Source organism: Hyalella azteca, unplaced genomic scaffold (assembly GCF_000764305.2).
Source record: "Hyalella azteca isolate HAZT.00-mixed unplaced genomic scaffold, Hazt_2.0.2 contig7125, whole genome shotgun sequence".
In the NCBI taxonomy this organism is placed as follows: domain Eukaryota; kingdom Metazoa; phylum Arthropoda; class Malacostraca; order Amphipoda; family Hyalellidae; genus Hyalella; species Hyalella azteca.
In genome coordinates this window covers 27,746-36,883 of record NW_025937256.1, presented here as the reverse complement: position 1 = coordinate 36,883, position 9,138 = coordinate 27,746, and positions in this window count along the sequence as shown.

The window sequence follows — 9,138 nt, the reverse complement described above, 5'->3', positions numbered from 1 at the left end:
CCGAATTTCACTAAAAATTAAACATATAAAAGTAGCTTATTTCATTCCATAAATTTGTAAACGATTTAGTTTTCCTCCGTCTATTTCATGTGGGAAAAGGTCTCCACGTTACTCACATACACTTGCAGTTTGATTAGGAAATAAGATTAGAACAATTTCAACCGACCTGGGCCCATACTTTCAAAAAAAGTTAAGAGATCGTAAGTTCATGAGCCAATCATTGACGGCCTTTGAAACAAAATCCACCAATCATAGACAAGAAAATAGAGCGTAAGTGCTTACGTTCACTTAGCCAGTTTTGAAAGTATGGCCCTTGGTGTTACGAGCTAAGTTGTAATTGATGTTAGCGAAATTTCAGATTCACTTTCGCTTAAGCAAGAGCGGGATGGAATGTCGCATACGTCCTCTAATGCATGCTAATTACATGACAACTCCGCCTAGGCCATCCTCAGCTCTGTTTGCTTACTAAATATGCGCTCGACGAATGTGCAAATTCTTTAGCCCAAAAGAAACAAAGGAAAAGAAGCACGCTTTCCTGATCAGCAGCTTAAGACTCTAGTATTCTTTCACGGTGGGATTTTCCTAAATCTTTTCAACGTAAAAATTCTGGAGCTTAGAGATCCTCTAAAAGGCCGTTGTGGGATATAATTTCATTGAACTAAAACCCGGAAGTTGACTGGTTTGGAACTCGACAGTTTCATTTGACGTAAAATTTTGGGAAATTCGTGACTCAGAAGTCGACTTAACCCAAATGATTTTTTAGGACAAGTGCTCTGCTTCTCTCATCCATATCATATGGAAAAAATTGGCTTTTCTAAAACAGCTAAGATCGAAAACGGTCGTGGTGAGAGATTTTTGTGAGAAAAAGTGAGAGTGGTGAGTCGTGGTGAGAGATTTTTTTGTCTCACCACGGTCGTGGTGAGAGCTTATGGTGCTGTGAAATTTATAAAGAAATTTTAATTTTTTCCTCATGATATATTTAAATCACATTTTGTAATAAGAAATATATGATTCAAAATTATTTGATTACATCTTATCCGGCTAGAAAAGTGCTGTCGGTATGTTCACCTTTGATTCTACAAAGCACCATATTTTTTTTAATATGAGCACACAATCGTTTTATTAAAAAAAGCGTTAAGGGTATGAAATTTTTAAGAAAGTAGAATCTTTCTAGGTTGAAAATAGTATCACTTTTATTTTAATTTATCATGATGAATTCAGCTGACCTTTAATGAAGATATAAATCACATAACTTTGAAACTGGATTCTGAGAAAAATAACCATACATTTACATTCACTAATTTGAAATACTAATGAATAAATGCTCATGTTATTGAACTCCTGGAATTACTGCAATCAAATTAAAAGGGCCTAAATAAAAGGTTGCCATTTAGTCTATGTTATTGGTTTCATTGGTCACTCTCTCATCAAGCAACAATATATTATATATCTCATTCTGAGAAATTGAAACCAAATCTGCACACTATAAAACTCAATCGACATCACCATATGAAGTTCATATAATCTGCGCTGAACCTCGTATGTAATCCTGACAAGCCGAAAAATTCGTCGTTCTATAGACAAGTAAGGATTGGAAGCTGCTTCATTACGGCTAAGTTTGCTGTAATAAGAAGCCACAGTTATGAATTTAAAACAGCTTGTCTATAATCAGAAGCTCGGATCAAGACCCTGGGAAGCCAACACGCATCATGGATCTGGAAACAAAAGATCATAAAATAAACCTTGAAGAACAAACGTGATCCCATGTAGACTTACTCGAGCCATCACGGCTAACTGATTAATTGGGACCATTAATGAATACATTAGCTCTCCCTGCGTCGCGAGCGGACAGGCTACAAGACAAAGAACAGTAATTTTTTGAACTCCAAAGCCATTTTATTTTATTCGATTATTATTGTATGGATTTGGTCCAGCATGATGATACATTGTTCGTTAACTGTTTTGATGTTGTTTACAAGTTACTGGAGTCACAATAAATTGAAAATTTGTTAGTTACTCGTTACAGGCAAACTGTCAGTTATTGAAGTCATTGAGCTCGAGATAATCGTTATTTAGAACATTACATCGTGAATTGTTCGCCGTATTGTGGTTATTGCAATTATGCTTAAACAAATCGCAAAAGCACCTATCGCTTGCGCTTCCATGGTAATAAATAGTTCCTTCATTTCTTCCATACGGAACAATCATACCTGCTAATTTACAGAATTCATTTTAAAAATTAGTTCCAGATCAAGATTTTGATGCTGCTGTTTAAGATGATTCCAAGTTCTGTGACAGATATTTTTTTAATATGTTAATTTATGGTGAAGCCCTTTAACTATTAGACTAGTTTTATTGAAAAGAGTGCAATTTTTGCTTAAACTTTTTTAGTGTTTAGTTTCTCCAGCTGTTTGATGATTTGTACAATAGTTGGGTCGACGAGACTTAAATTTATCCAAATGAGAAGTTGATAAAATCAGGCGACGCGCTTAACTCTAAATAATTTTTAAATTAAAGTCACACTCATTCCGAGCAAACTTCTATAAATAAAAGTGCCTATATTTTCTTTATTCAAATCATATACCTAACAAAATACCTCGATGCGTTCTCCCATGAGGAGCGTATGTCTGGCGAGAGCCTCCCTAGTGCCGGCGTCGGGGTAGTGGGTAACCGCGAAGGCTCGCTCCAGGCAGGCCAGCTGCCTCTCCGTGAAGATGGTTCGGTGCCGCCGCTGCCGCCCAGTACTGCTGCTGCTGCCAGGGCTGCTAGCAGCGTCTGCAGGGTGGCAACCAGTCTATAGATGGTATGTATACGTTATACCAATTGTTAATAAAGCATAACTATAAAAAATATAACTCAGTACTCACTGCTGTGTGAGTGACAGAGCGCGCATTTTCTCGTCGACGAAAACGCGAAGTCATGGACACACGGACGGACATGACGAGCATTTGTCCATAAATGAGAAAATGCGCTAAAAAGTGGTAAAACAGTGAATAAGTACGCCGAATATTCAAAAAAATTATAAGTAGGTTTAGATAAAATGTCTGAGGAGAAATCAGCTTCAAATTGACATTATTTAATTTTTTTTCAGAAACATTAACTACCAAAAAGTTTTACAAATTGTTCTATGATGTTCATTATAATCATGTTAAATTGATCGATTTCCGAATATCCTCATTAGTTGTTTAATTGCAATTGAAACTGTGCGTTAACAATCATGTCATTCTCCTCGTCTCTTGCTTAAAATTTACGTTTTATTCTGATAAGAGTCGTAGTTTATTTTTACCATCAAACTGGAGGTAGTCACTTGGTTTCATATAAATTTTTTGAGTGGACTTTACAATATCATTATCAAATTGGAATAAAGCCGGGTTCCTGCTCCCATGGTTAGCGGGACCTATAACACGATGACGGACCATTTATATATAAGGGGCGCGTCTCTTCTAAAAATTATCTCCTAAACTACATGACCGATCTTTTTAAAACTTGGTATGTATAAGAAAATCGCTGAAAGAAAAACTTTTCGCTCATGTGAATTTTGTGAAAAGAAAACATGAAATTCATAGAAAACGGCAAAAGGGGGTCCTTTAAAAATCTATCTCCTCCTTTAATTTACGTGCTACACCATCAAGAGACATACAGTATCATTCGCTTTGTAAAGAGAATGTCTAGCGATTCTAGAAGTCCATTTTTCGATTTATAATTTACTTATTTTTCATTAAATACGAAGATATGGTCTTTACACATCGAATATGTCTTTTAATGCTGTAGTGTGAAAAATCGTAAGAAAGATACATTTGTGAAATGGCGTATTTTGGAACTTATAATTGTTCAGGGGAGCCAAATAAGTAAAGTTTTGAGTGGAAAAGAAGAAAATACTAAAAATGGCTTAGTACTGTAGCACTGCTTTCCCATTGCTAATTAATTGTATTGAGGGTACCATCACGCGTCTTTAGGCTGATTTTTGTTCACTTTATCGCAAATAATAAGCTATAAATGTGATTTTTTGATATATTTATTTATATAGATAATTATTTTATAAAAGGTCAAAACGGCCTTACGCGAAAAGTAATGCACGTACATCCATGGTATTGGTGCAAACATATTGCAATTGACGCGAATAATGATCTATAAATACAGATTTAGTTTAAAGAAATCATTATTAACAATGGTTATAAAATGTTCATTTCATAGAAGTTCGAAGCGGCCTCACGAAAAAATTATGACAGCCATTTCATTGCAGTTTCTTGATGTCGGTTTGTTCTCTCTACAAAATGAGATGAAAAACTCAGAAAATGTAATTTCTTCGATTTTTAACATGGAGACACTTTCCTTAAAAGTAATTGGAGTAAGTATTCTAACATGCCAACATTAATCAGTTATTACGTGAAGATATAGAGTAAGCTTTCCTCATCATGAGCAGTATATTCACGAACTCGAACCTTAGTGACATAAAACTCATGTTTACAATATAAATTACACACACTGTACGTGGATCAAATCATATTTTAAGGTAATGCCTCAATCTACTGCTGGTCTCTCTGCTACTTCTGATGGGGAGCGCAGCCGTGCATCACCATTTTTTGACCACCTATATCGTTCTGAATTCGAAGCCAGTCGATTTTGAAGTAGTGAGGTGACAAAACCAAAATTGAAAATGACTCAAGAAGTTCAGAATCACAGCAAACATACTCACTGCACACAGCAATCATATTCAATCTCAGCCGACAAAATCAAATGTTGACCACAAAAACTACGCACTTTTTTTCATTGGTGATTCTGAGTCCAAAACACTTCTTGTCTCTGTATAACGCGTGCCTGGAACTTGAGAGAAATGAAGTGGGGTTTTGGAAGGGAAATCCGGTAACAAGTTCTGCAGGTAACTCGTCTTCGTTCGTGACACTGAAGGTTGCAATTTAGGGTCGGCGATGAAGGACTCAAGAAACCCCCGGTTTAAACTAAAAGTCGAAGCGATGTAAGGTGAACTGAAACCAGCTGCATATTGCGAGAAACTTACGAAGGGATCAAAAGGTGTAATCTCTGATGAACATTTTGCAAAATTTACGAAAGAAGATCGTGAAATTTGATTGGAATAAGTTTGAGTGTTCAGCGTTGTGGTGGGCGAAAGATGTTGCATCGCGTCCTTCGTGGCACCTGCTTCGTAGCAGGTGATGAGTTCTCCCACGTCTGTTGAAAGGAAAAAACAACCGAACAATGTGAGTTCTGCTCTGGAATAAATGCATAGCAGATATCAAGTTTTTCATTTCCAATTATTTTGTACTTTATTTTACGCTGTAATTCAAGTAGCCTTCATGAAGTTTGGTCTATATATACCTAGATTTGCATTATTTGTTCATGGCATGAAATTTAAGCTCCCAAAGATTGAAATATTTTTTTCTATGAAATATATCAATATATTATACATATAAATTTTTTTCTGTATGATATAAATAAATTTTTTGAATCAATTTTAACAACTCATCGTCGTCTTCCTGAATATAATCGCAAAATAGCAAATGTAAATGTATCTAACAAGAACTGCTTGCTATGCAAATTTTAATTTAGTGCTTTGATGTATGAGCTCATGCGCTTTATACTTTATTTTCAATCTCATGGCATAAAAAAATTCCCTATATTGATGATAATAAACAAACTGTTAATTCGAAAACGATGTTATCGAAACGACGTTTTGTTTGTCAGTCGGGAGTGTTCATCAATGTTTATCAGAATAAATTGGTAGATTCTTACTGTGGTCCGGACGAGGAGTCAATGCAGTTGACAACAAACTGTCGATGCTGAAATTAATGGTTTTGTTTTTCGTTCCCTCTGATTTACAAATGGAGCTTTCTCCCAATCGTTCCATATTAAAATTTGTTTTAATATCAGAGCACTCTCGAAAGTTTTGCTTAAAATCTAATTTTCGTGTCACTGAAGTTTTTAAGTCGAAGGAACCAAATTGTCATTCACTTTTTTCGATTCACTCATAGTTTCATCATAAAATAGAAGCATGGAAAATCGGACTCTTGATAGCACCGTTTTTGTTCTTATTGCGCTTTAAAATTTTCACAATGGCTGAAAATGAGCCCTCTGCATGGTCATCGTTTTCATTGAAGTTGAAATTTGAAATATTCCTCGTTAGACGTTTTATGTGTGCGTCTACGAAACTTTTAACCACTGTAAATATCCAGAAATAAAAAAATGTGTGTGAAAATAAAAATTACTATATAATAAAACTAATTAACACACAGTATTTCGCAGGGATCAGGATTATCATATTTTCAAATTATGATGAGATATTGTTTATCGTGGCTGTAATTTGAGTGTTTCACAGAATAACAAAAATGAATTCCGAAAGATTGAAGCGGATTGAATATTAAAAATGATGTAAGCCAGTTTAAAACTGTCCTCTTTACGTGTGATGAAAATCCAACTGAGAATTTAGGCAACATGTATAATTTTGAGCATGTTCATTGCTCTTTGATTTTCAAATTGAATTGCAGTTTGGTTGCAATAAAAAGAATTAATAACAAATTATTTTCCAAATGTATTTTATAAAATAATAATAATTCTAAAGTTTCGTCAAGGGCCTTCAATTTCATATCTCCAAGAAGCTGCAACAAAGTTTAAGCATTGATCTGGAGTGAGTTTGGCAGTTTATTAATTCATCTAGACCAATGGTCGTATTATTCACTATAGTGAACACGGCGCCCGTGTTCATCAAAAAAGATAAGTGCGGATTCTATGGAAGCTCCGCGCTCTTTCGGATCCCAGGAGCAAATGTGGAGACCTACGATTGACAGCCGAGCTCCCGCCCTTTAATTGTTATTCGAACGCAATGTTGTCATAGCCGCTGAGGCTGTGAGGATAACCTGGAGGCATTTAACGTAATGAGTGAGATCACCGAGAAAAAGTATGAGTAAGGAGCATTGGGACGAAATACAAGAATTTAAATTTAAAATACGTAGAAATTTTGGGTTTATAAGTTTTTTCTATGCACTGATTGTAAAAATTCTTGCAAAAATATGTTCACCCGTCCGTTTTGTAGTTAAAAAGACTGAACGGACTAAACTAAGACTAAAACTAAAATACATGATGTTTGGTTTTTTTTTATCGAATTGCATTGTAACTTTGAAATCAAATTTTTTTGAATGGTCAAATTAGTGTACATTTAGAGCACGTGATTGATTAATAAAGGTTTTTTCTGTGCATTTTGCCGATTCGAATTAATGTGAACAATTTTTCATAATTATCGTCGCCTGAACAACTTCAGGTGATTAAAAAGCCGTGAGTTAAACTGAGGAAGAAGCGGCTGTCATATGTTCAACTTGTTGAAATTTTCCGGATGAAGCTGGCATATTAAACTGGAAGTGCACACGAGTTGGAAGGAAGATTTGAAATTGTCACGCTTGCTCCTCACGTTTCAAGTTATGTAATGTCATTCATAGTCAGGTCTCTCACTTTCAAATTGTTGCCTCAACATTTGGTTCTTTGCTCTTTATATTATACACATTGTCAGTTGTTATTAGTCGGGCGTCCGTGCTGGACAAAGCCAAGTATTGAGATCGTTTTTGACCCAATTTGGATAGTTTTTTTTTTTAATTCAACTTATCGTTGAAGTAAACGTTAAGTGTTTTGGTGAACATCTTTGGTGATAATTCAGGAGTTTTGCAAGTGTATGTACCACATAGAAGCTTGAATTGATCTCAACATCAAGTACTCTGAATGTCACGCTTCGTTGATTGCCATGATCGTTGATTGACAAGATCGTTGACTTCGTTGATTGATTGTCACGCTTCGTCACGCCTCTCCTGAATAGTTTTAAATTTTCCTTCACATTCCAAGACGTTATTTATCTTCAGTGAAATGTTCTCTAATCTGCTGCACAAGATTTCACCGGGGTTGAAAGTCCCAAAGAAAAACGAAGACCTTGAGATGGATAAAGTCATACTTTCCACAACTCGGAGCCCGAAAATTTTAAAAATGCAAGTTAAAGCTGAAGCAGCCGACAAGTCATTATTAAGTAAAAAAGTTGAGCCTCGCAGATCAAAATTGACTTTGGTCGGAAAGATGGAAAATTTAAAGATAATACAAATTCCGAACAGTAATACGGATGGTAATACGTGCCAAGGTAAAGGTATTTGCACGACAGTAAGCTCTTCTCACCTTACGTCCTGCACAAGCAATGTCGGTCACGAAGGTAATGACGTCGGTCACGAAGGTAATACCTCCACTCACGAAGGTAATGCTGTCACCCACGAAAGTAATACCTTCATTCACGAAAGTAATACCGTCACTGAAGATGGTAATACCGTCACTCACGAAGGTGATACTGTCACTCACGACGATGATGATGTAAGTCTCAACAACACTTACGAAGCATTGGACGAAACTCATTTGACGAAGTTTAAGCTTTGTGCTTCCAAGTGTGTTTTTGAAAAATGTACGAAATATAAGAAACGACAGAAACGTCGAGGTAAAATATAAACATATATGAAGTAGGGGATCTTCATCGAATACTCTTCTTATTTAGCTTTTTATCGATCATCAGTGAAGTATCAATCTTAGGTTCTTGTTCTAAGCATTGATTTACTGATATATAAAGAATATTGTATTGGAGAAATAACGTAGTATACCCTGCAAAATGGAATCGTTTTTTACAAATGAGAACGAAGAGAACTGTCTATTACGAGCAAAAACAAAGGCAATTAGATTAAAAGCTGTATTATTGATATTACGTACTTCGAAGATAACGATATATCCTCATGTAATTAGAGTGGAATCAACGATTTATGGAAATTTCTCTGTATTAAAGATCGTATTTAGGATTCTTTAGTCAATGATAACCTAAGATGCCAATAAATAAACCCCATAGTAGCAAAAAGCACAATTTTGCAGCTTTTCTCATATAAATATAAATGGATCACATATAAATATTGCGACAACTTTTTTAAATAGAAATGAAATGTTTGTAAAAAAAATCCGAGGCCTAATAAGCGCTCACTGCGTAAAATATTTATTTTTATGGTAAAACCATTGGTAAGGTTTCCAGATGTCGCCGGAATCTATATCTTGGAGAGCGAGATAATTTGGAATTCTTTTCTAGTAAAATTCACGTGATTACCGTGTAATATAAGATAT